Source organism: Staurois parvus, unplaced genomic scaffold, assembly GCF_062004578.1.
Source record: "Staurois parvus isolate SC_StPar_1 unplaced genomic scaffold, SC_StPar_1.0 ptg000476l, whole genome shotgun sequence".
NCBI classification, from domain to species: Eukaryota; Metazoa; Chordata; class Amphibia; order Anura; family Ranidae; genus Staurois; species Staurois parvus.
Window position 1 is genome coordinate 3,147,956 of NW_028318272.1, and position 10,930 is coordinate 3,158,885.

At 42.2% G+C, this 10,930-nt stretch overlaps 1 protein-coding gene across 3 annotated transcripts in view; it reads right to left on the reverse strand.

The window, feature by feature from the left end:
* LOC149452351 (uncharacterized) overlaps positions 1-3,815 on the reverse strand; it is a 73,025-nt gene extending 69,210 nt beyond the window's left edge. For all 3 annotated transcript variants that reach the window (XM_089689474.1, XM_089689475.1, XM_089689473.1), the window contains exon 1: positions 3,699-3,815. The gene's annotated coding sequence lies outside the window, so the exon portion shown is untranslated. The remainder of the gene's footprint in view (positions 1-3,698) is intronic.
* Positions 3,816-10,930: the final 7,115 nt, after the last annotated feature.

A 10,930-nucleotide genomic window follows, 5' to 3' on the forward strand; every position in this document is an offset into this window, starting at 1 on the left:
CTGTAACATGACAAAATGTGGAAAATTTCAAGGGGTATGAATACTTTTTCAAGGCACTGTATGGCAATTCACTTTTTGCCAAGAATAAAACATTTTCCAAACTTTAGTGCAGCGGCCCTTTGCCTGCCTATATCCAGCCCTTGGGTTACTATTACTCCCAGAAACACCAACAAGGGGGATACAATTCCTCCCACTGACACCAATGATGGGGCACTATTCTTCCCACTGACACCAATGATGGGACGTTGTTTACTCCCATTGATGCCAGGGCATTTTAGGGAAAGTTTAGAAGTTTGGAGACCCCTGCTGTAGTGTATAGTTTCCTGGTAGTCACTTTACAACTAAGGAAAAAAGGTGGTAATGCCCAATTCCAGACATCCTCTTTTCTCAAGAATCCTTCAGCCTCCAGGCCATCAGGAGAGCTGAGAATTCAGATACCACGCTGTGGTAAGATCAGACACAGCCGATGACTGATCTGTGTACCTGCCCGTTGCCAGTACCATATGACTGCTGTGACCAATCAGAGCAGGTCACATGGCAATTGTAAACAATGGATGGCTTTCCATCGATTGTACACAATTGTGTTGCTAGCTGTGATTGCTCACAGTGATCAAATGATAAAGACTGGGCCAATCACAGCCCATCTGTGTCATGTGATTAGCTGTGGCCAATCACAGCTAAACAAAAGAAACTAAATTTATTAATTTCATTCAGTAACATGCTTGTTTATAGACTGTCTACTTTTCAAAAAAGGGGTAAATTGGGGGATACAGCAAACTGTACTCTCCGCTCCTCGCAAGACCTCCTACTCTCTAGCTCCCTTGTCTCCTCCTTCCATGCTCGTCTCCAGATCTTCCCCCATCCTCTGGAACTCTCTACCCCAATTTATCAGACTATCGCCTACTCTGCTCACTTTTAGGCGATCTCTGAAAACCTCTCTCTTCAGGGAAGCCTATCCTGCCCTCAGGTAATACTGGAATCTTCTACTCTTCCAACCAGTCCATCCCCCACAGTTACTACCTTTTGTACCACTAGCCCCTCCCTCCTAGATTTTAAGCTCCAAGGAGCAGGGCCCTCAAATCCCTCTTGTATTGAACTGTATTGTTTCCCGTTATATTGTAAAACGCTGAGCAAACAGTTGGCACTATATAAATGCTGTATAATAATAATAATATCTGTACCGTCCTGACATTTGTGGACATCAAGAAATGAGGACAGGACGTTGGTACAGCAAGACTGCTTGATTTTCAGATATATACAGTAGTTTGTGAACTCTATAACTTTCCTACAGACTAAATAATATACACTGATTTGGGTTATTTTTATCATAGAAATGTAGGAGAATACATTTTGGGCTATATTTATGAAAAACTAATTTTTATTTGAAGCATTTGTTATAAAAATGTTTCAAATAAAAATTAGTTTTTCATAAATATAGCCCAAAATGTATTTCTTTTCAAACTTTTCACACTTTTTCATTTAGCAAAAAATAAAAAGCCCAATGGTGATCAAATACCACCAAAAGAAAGCTGTTTTTGTGAACAAAATTATAAAAATGTAGTTTGGGTACAGGGTTGCATGACAGCGCAATTCAAAGTGCGACAGTGCTGAAAGCAGAAAATTGGCCTGGAAGAAGGGGGTAAAAGTGCCTGGAATTGAAGTGGTTAAGGGTTTCAATCATGTCTCCCTTTTCCCTTCTTTCCTCCAGACTGTACATGTTAAGTTCCTGAAGCCTCTCCTGATAGGATGAGCCCAGAGAAGGAAAACAAAAATGGTGAAAGGTCTGAAGGATAAAACCTATCCTATCAATATCGTTTTTTAAGTGAGGTCTCCAGAACTGTGGATCATGAGACCAGAGTGGTCTAAAAATGGGGGGGCGGGACATTTTTAGGAGTAGTTACTGTTAGGCTAGGTTCACACTTATGGGGTTCCCTGGAGCCACATCAGCCTATTCATTTAAATGGTCTGTTCCCAACCCTTTTCTAAACTGCATCCGTGCAGAAACCGCATAGTGACTGGGCACCAAACGATTTCTGTGTATGCCTGCGTTTTCCAATGCATAGTGGTGCCATTAACCACTTTAGAAACTGCACTATAGCTGAATGACTGCTACAGTGCAGTTGTCCAGTTCTAGGAGGGCATCATATGATGTCCTCCCAGAACGCACCCGATGCTGTCAGTGATCACTGCATCCTACGGACACAGCTGATCACATGACTAGGAAAAAGGCCAATCACAGTGGCCTTTTACCATGTGATCAGCTGTGTCCAATGACACAGATCACAAAGCAAATACAGTTGACGGTTATTGGCAGCACTTTCCTCACGCTGTCACAGCATGAGCAAAGTACTGCCGATCACCAGCAGTGCCCTGATGAGCATTGCTGCCCTCTAGTGCCCAACAGTGTCACCCACCAGTGTCGCCCCCAGCAGTGCAGCATCATCAGTGCCTCCTCATCAATGTCCACCAGTGCCGCAGCATCAGTGCCGCCTACCCATGCCACCCCATCAGTGCAGCCTCATCAATGCACATCAGTGAAGGAGAAAAATTTACCTGTTTGCAAAATTTTATAAAACTTAAAACTTTTTTTTCTATTTATGTTCTTTTTTCATTTACAGACCAAAAAATAAAAACCCCAGTGGTGATTAAATACCACCAAAAGAAAGCTCTATTCGTGTGAAAAAAAAAATGATAGAACTGTTGCATGACAATTGTCATTCAAAGGGCAACAGAACTGAAAATTGGCCTGGGCAGGAAGGGGGTAAAAGTGCCCAGTAGGCGCAAGTAGTTGAGAATGAATGGCACCCCCACACATCTGCTAAACAGCGGTACGTTTTTTGCTGCGGATGTCTGTGGGAACACGAGATTCACACCTTCCCAAACCTACAACAGTGCGGATCTTAAGCTGGCCATACACATAGATTTTCGTTTGAGAATTTTCGTTTCAAGAAGATTCGTTTGATTTCTAGTCGTTAGTGGGGTCAAATCATCGATGTTTGTTTTCCACAGCAGTGATGGGAAAATTCAAAGGGGCAGGAAGGAAAACTTCTCTCGGGCGAATTTTCGGCCAGTATATGTGATTATCATTCAAAAAAATACATTCATTTTAAACTCAAAATGTTAAAAGAAAAAGATAATTTTTGAACGCCGTTCATCCATTCACCGAATGTTCAAAGAATTTTCGGACTTTTTGTACGCATATTCTCGTCTGAAAATCTACACGTGTATGGCCAGCTTTAGGCTGGATTTCTACTGGAAGACAGGCATGGTCCACTGTTGTCACCATCACAGATCCCTCCATGGGGAGTCAGCACACCATCACTGGAAGACATGTGGGCAGAGGCTGCACGAGATCAGCAACTCGGAGATGAAATAAAGGAAGAAAAGAGAAAACAAGGATTTCAATGTAAACTAAAAAAAAAGATTGTCTAGGGCTTCCCGGACTATCTACACGAGCCGTGCTGGCCCAAGGTCACTGGAATAGATGGACACGTTCAGCAATGCTGCTCTTCCATCACCATACTGCTTGTAGCTTCACCCTGGCGGCTCGTACAATGGAGGATCACCACAGCAGCACCGAGCTCTGCACCACCAGCGAACAGGCTGGAAATGCGCCACTTCCAACACAATATTGCCCACTTCGGCCATAAGAAGGGGCGCAGTACACCGCCTGACCGTATAAACCACCAACCACCTACCTGACGAGAACCCCTGTTCCACCGCACCGACAAACACAACGAGCCGGACACACAGGGACAAACAAGAGCAGCAGCAACAATTATCTCCGGAGATGGGAGGGGGGAACACAGAAGCTGGATAGAATTGAACACTGACCCCTGGCGGCTGGGAGGAAAAATGGCCATTGGAATTTTTACTTTAGCTGCAAAACAGGCTCGAGGAGCTGGAAATGTTCTACTGTTTGTATTATTCTGGAAATGTTCAAATATTTACATATGTTTATTTCATTATGTTATAATAAATGTTATTAGAGATCCTCCATTGTCGTTATGTATGTGAGCAGCTGGGTGTGCTTTGTCTCTGGCTATAGGAAGAGATGGTTAATATATTTATCAGTGGTATGCACTAAGGCCCCGATGCCCAATATGCAGCCCTTTGGCATTTTTGGTGCATCCCTTGGGGCCCCTGCAGACACTAATCTATGTTTCTCTATTGCTCTGTTATAGCAGTTATATCTAGATGTGTTGTGTAATATGTCTGCAGTCTATAACTTTACTGCATGTCCCCGGTCTGCAACAACTCCTATATCACTTTCACAGTCTCTGACAGTCTCCTGTGGCTGCAGATCCTAACCTTCTTTTGTATCTTGTCCACAATCTCTTACCATGCCTTGTCTCATGTCCACAGTTTCTGATCATCTCTTGTATCATGCCCACAGTTTCTGATCATCTCTTTTATCAAGTGTGTAGGCTCTGATCATCTCTTTTATAATGTCGACAATCTCTCTCTGATGATCTCTTTTATCAAGTCTGTAGGCTCTGATCATTTCTTGTAGTATGCCCACAGTCCATGACTCTCTCTTGTATCATGCCCGCAGTCACTGATCATCTCTTGTATTATATCCATAGTCTCTGACCATCTCTTGTGGCATGCCTGCAGTCTCTGATCATCTCTTGTATCATGCCCGCAGGCTCTGGTCATCTCTTGTATTATGTCCACAGTCTCAGACTATCTCTTGTTTCATGTCTGCAGTCTCTGATCATTTCATGTATCATGCCTGCAGTCTCTGATCATCTCTTGTATCATGTCTGTAGTCTCTGCTCATCTCTTGTATCATGTCTGTAGTCTCTGATCATTTCATGTATCATGCATGTAGTCTCTTATTATCTCTTGTATCATGTCTGTAGTCTCTGATCATTTTATGTATCATGCAGTAGTCTCTGATCATCTCTTGTATTATGTCCACAGTCTCTGACTATCTCTTGGTTCATGTCCACAGTCTCTGATTATCTCTTGTATTATGTCTACAGTCTTTGTCCATTTCTTTTTTCATTACCATAGTCTCTGATCATCTCTTGTTTCATGTCTTCAACGTCTGACCTGCTCTTGTGGCATGCCTGCAGTCTCTGATCATCTCTTGTATCATGTCCACAGTCTCTGACCACCTCTTTTATCATCTCAAGAGTCTTTGACCATCTCTTTTATCATGTCCACAGTCTTTGATCATGTCTTGTATCATGTCTGCAGTCTCTGATCATTTCATGTATCATGCCTGTAGTTTCTGATCATCTCTTGTATCATGTCCACAGTCTCTGACCATCTTTTATCATATCCATAATTTCTGATCACCTCTTGTTTCATATCTGCAGTGTCTGACCAGCTCTTGTGTCATTACCGCAGTCACTGATCATCTCTTGTATCATGTCCACAGTCTCTGACCACCTCTTTTATCATCTCAAGAGTCTTTTCTCATATCTTGTATCCTGTCCATAGTTCTTGACCATCTCTTTCATCATGTCCACAGTCTTTGATAATCTCTTGTATCATGTCCACAGTCTCTGATCATCTCTTTTATCATGCCTTTAGTCTCTGATCATCTCTTGCGTCATGTCTGTAGTCTCTGATCATTTGACGTATCAAGTCTGTAGTCTCTATTCATTCCTTGTATTATGACCACAGTCTCTGATCATCCTTGTGGTATGTCCACAGTCTCTGATCATCTATTGTAGCATGTCTGTAGTCTCTGACCATCTCTTTTATCATATCCATAGTCTCTGATAATCTCTTATATCATGTCCACAGTCTTAGACCATCTCTTGTCTCATATCCACAGTCTCTGACCATTCCCTTTTATCATCTCAACTCTTGCATCACATCCATTGTTCCCATAGTCTTTGACTTTATCCTGTTGTGTATCTGCTGTTTCTGAGACTGCATATTCACTTAATTTTATGTGTGTCCCTTTGGTGATGTCAGTAGCCACTCTTGTGGCCCCCTATAGTAAGAAAGTTGACCACCACTGCTCTAAGACCTCATGTACCTTATGCTCAGTTCACCCCTGTGAGGTGTTCTTTAGGTGAGGTTTACATGTGTTTTAGTGTATAGTTATCGTTGAGCTCTATAGAACATGTATTGGAGAAAGTGCAACAAGTAGGATTCTGCTTTGATCCACTGCACCTAAATGGCACACAAAGCTCCTGTGTGCTAAAGCATAAAATACTGGCACTTTCTGGAACCTGGAGAGCTGCACATGCCATGTACAGCTACCAATGCAAGTGAATGGCTGTAGATGGCCATGCACCAGTAAAAGGTGATGACTTCTGCATCGGTGTTTACCTGTGCATGTACATAAGGCGCTTCTCTTAAGATGTGCCACTTTTACATTTGGTGAAAAGCACTGTACACACATGTACATGTAAATGCCAGTGCAGAAGCCGTTGATGTTTACCTAAGCATGGCCGTGCACAGTCATTCACTTGCATTGACACATGCAGCATCCTGGGTGCCAGAAAGCGCTGGTGGTTGTATGCCTGAGCACACAGGAACTGATAAGTGTCCATGTGTATTTGGTCTAAATATTACCTTAATTTCTGCTGGACACAAATGGACTACCTGCACTTCATAGTCATCCTTCCTGGAGGGACTGGCTGTGTTTACTGAAAACTGTCTAATATTGTACTGCTAGATAGCAAACCAGATTGATACTTATCAAGAAAAGTGTTCTACAAATTAAAGCATATCTAAACCAAAAATGAAAATGTGATACAATGAAACCTACCAGTCCACAAGTGTGGTGGGTGCATTTGTTTTCTATTTTTAGCACCCATTTATATCTTTTAGCGCCCATTTTGGTAACATGTGTAAACTCATGCATTACTGAAACACAGCAGCAACAACTGCGGGGAATTGTAGGGGTGTGCTAATATTTTAGCGCAATGCAATAATGCTTTGCAGTGCCATTCAATGAGCCGTTAATGCACACCTAAGAATCTAACTTCCTCTCCTATGACTGCTCCCCTTCCTTCTTACAGAATTGGGAAAATAAGTAACAATAAATACTTTTTTTTTAAATCAACTTACTTCTTGTATCCTTGCCTAGGTGGGGATAATGTTTCCAGGACAAGATGTGCACATGCGCCGCAGGTCTACAGGACCTGGCAGAGACCCACGTTACATCTGCATGTGTGAGAAATCCACTTGGACCACCACGCATGCGCAATATACCTGCCACCTGATCTTTCTCACATTGTTATCATGTACACCAGGGTAGAAGGGCAGAGAACGTCCTCAGGAAAAGGCTCGGTAGGTGGAGCTGATGTCAGAGGGCGGGTACACAGAGAGGAGTAGTTAGATGAGAGCAGGGGTGGACTGACAACTCATGTGGCCTCCGGGCAATATGGGATCATGGGGCCCCTGTGTCCTCGCCCACACTCAAACCACACCCAAAAAAGCCTATGAAAGGTACCAGGGGCATCTCATGGGGCCCCCTACTGACCCCGGGCCCTCGAGGAGTGCCCGAGTTCCCAAATGGTCAGTCCGTCCCTGGATGAGAGCCGTAACATGACCACTGACAGTAAATTAGCAGTGTTCCTGCCCCTGATAACTTGAATATCTGCGCAAAGGGTTCTGGGTAATAATCTGTGTGTTCTCAGAGTTGTGGTCTGTACCGCTGCTCAGTGCTCAGTGGGGGTGGAGAGAGACACAATAAAGGTATACAATAAAAGATGACTTGAAAAAAATACAAAAATTGGAGTCTTCATGTTTTGGAGAGTTTAGTAGTTGGTAGGACAAAAATACAGACCGAGGACTTAAGATACTTGGAGGGGTGGGGAGGCACTGCCTGACCAATTTTTTAATTATTATTTATTTACCCTACTGTGAACCTCACACCCCTTATACTCCCCTTCACTCTACCCTGATGCCCATCTCTTCTCTCACTGAGCACTATGGCCCCTTTTGCCCCCACCCCCATTGAGCACCAGCACCCTTTTCGTTCCCATATGAGCACCAGTGCCCCCACTGAACAAGAGTGCTCACCTGGCCCCCCCACTGAGCACAAGGCCCCCTCCTCCCCCCACTGAGCATTAGTGCCCCTCACTGTCCCAACTGATCATGATGTCCCCTCTTCTGCCCCCCACCGTAAGCTCCCTGCTGAGCACCAGACCCCCCCCACGCACACACACTGCCCCAGTAACAGTACCACCCTTCACTCTCACTGAGCACCAGTGACCACCTCTGCCCCCACTAGACATGTGCAATTCCCTTGGTTCCAAATTTCTGGACACGTTTTTCATTATTCGAACATTCGGATGTCTCCGAATTTCTGAATTACAATAGTAACAAATCCAAAACAACGAAACGAAATTTGGACGAAATTCAATTTTGAATCAAATTCAACTTGAATTCGAATATGAAAAGAATAGAACATAAAAGAATAGAATAAAATAGATTAGAATATATTAACTAGACAATGAATAGAATAGAATACCAATAGAATTGAAATACAAGTGAAATTAAATAGAATTGAATGCAATATAAAAGAATTGACTAGAATATAAAGTACAATAAAAAAGAAGAGAATATAATAGGAAAAAATAGAATAAAATAGAATATAACTGTCTTCGGAAATTCAAATTTCGAATAGAAAAGAATAGAATAGAACAGAATAGAATAGCATACAATATAAAAGAATATAATACAATATAAAAGAATATATTAGAATAGAATAAAAAAAAATAGAAAAAAACAATAGAATAGAATAAAATAGAAAGAATATAACTGTCTTAGGAAATTCTAATTTCGAATAGAATAAATTTGAATTCAAATAGTTTAGAATAGAACAGAAAAGAATAGAATAAAAATAACAGTAAAATAGAATAAAATAGAAAGAATATAACCATCTTCCGAAATTCTAATTTTGAATAAATTAGAATTCGAATACCGATTCGACTTCGGTCGAACTGAATTAGAATAGAATAGACTCAAATTTGAAAATGAAACACATTCTGAAAACAAATTAAACAAATGTAACTAAACAAAATTATTTAAATAACGAATCGAAACAAAACAAATTTTTTGTTCTGCACGTCTAGCCCCCACTGAGCACCACAGCCCCTCTTGTCCATTTGGCATGTCTGCACATTTACAGGGGACTTGGAAGATTTCACACATGCGCAAACATGCTGTGGGTCTCTGCCAGATCCCATAGACCTGGCAAAGACAAGTGGCATGCCTGCAGACACCAGAGCCATCTTTAATATTGATTGGACCCTGGGCAAACATTTTTTGGGCCCCACCCCCATGCAATTTTCGCTCTCCAGCTGCTCTGCGACATACAATAAATAGCAGCTAGACTCAAAATCAGTTAACTGAAACAGATCAGGCAGCAAATGCAATTGGTTGCTGGAAAGTACAGCAAATCATTACCATTCATGGACTGGTTGCCAGAGGGTACAGAACACATTACGACTCACTGATTAGTTGTTAAAGGGGCATGATTTCTACTTGCTGATCAGTTGCTAGAAGTTACTGCACATCATTACCGCGTACTGATTGGTTAATAGAGGTTATTGCAGATCATTACTGGTCACTGGTTGCTAAAGGTTACTGCACATTATTACCGCTCACTGGTTGCTAGAGGTTACTGTACATCATTACCATTCACCCATTGGTTGCTTGAGGTTACTGCAAATCATTACTTCTTATCGATTTTCTGATAGAGGTTACTGCACAACATTACCACTCACTGATTGGTGCTAAAGGTTACTGCACATTATTACTGCTCAATGATTGGTTTCTATTGGTTACTGCACATCATCCCACTGCCTGCACAACATGGACTGAGAAGGTGAGAGAAGCCATCAACAGACAGAAAGCTCCTAGATATCATAGGACTCCTGGGATTAGTGGCAGTGGCTGACCACCAATGTAATAAAGAATTTACACTGACAACCAATGTAATGGGGGGTTTTAAACCAACCAACAAATTGCTACACTGATCACCAATGTAAGGGAGAATTTACACTGACCACCAATTTAAGGGGGACTTCTACATAAACCACCATTGTAAGGGAGGGTTTGACACTAAGCACAAATTCAAGTTAGGATTTTGTACCAACTACCAATATAAAGAGGAGTTTCTACACTGACCACCAATGTAAAGGGGATTTACACTGACCACTAATGTGAATGAAAGGATTCTACACCATGCCCCAATGTAAACAGTAGATATACACTGAATACTAATGTAGTTGAGACATATAGCCTATGTTCACATTTGTGCGTGTCGGGAACACATGCAAAATCACTTTCCTGACACCACAGAAACATGCTGCCCTTTAGCAGATACACAGCACTGCCATTAATTGTTAATGACACCCTCACACATCTGCTGATATGTGCGTTTTCACATGCACCAAAATTCACGATGCTGTGGCACAGTGTGTTTTTGTAAAAGGGTCAAGGACTTTTTTTTCCACAGTTTTTAAATCAATGGGCTTCCCTACACATGACATACATCTTTATCTACCCCGTCAGTACACCTTTGTATCCTAAATTTCCCTGCTAACTTCTGCACCCCAAATCTCCCCAATCCTCTCCACTCCAACCTCCCCCTCTCCACCTCAACTCTATACGCCACCTCTGCTCATCTTTGCACCCACCTTCCTTACCTCTGTACATCCCATTCTTGTTCACCTATGCACCCCAAACTGTAATTCCTTTTTTATCTACCTCTGTAACTACGTAACAACACCCCTCCCCCTTTGCTTACATTTGCAGAACAGGCTGATGGTAGGCTCAGTGACCACAGTTGCAGGCAGGACTTTCAAGCTTGCCCCTGTTGATGGTGTCTGGAACCTCAGGGGGACATGATATGAATGCTGTCACTATTTAAATATGAATGCCACATTGCTGCTTCTATTTACATATGAATGCCGGTTATTTACATGTGATTACTGACAAGGTCTGCACA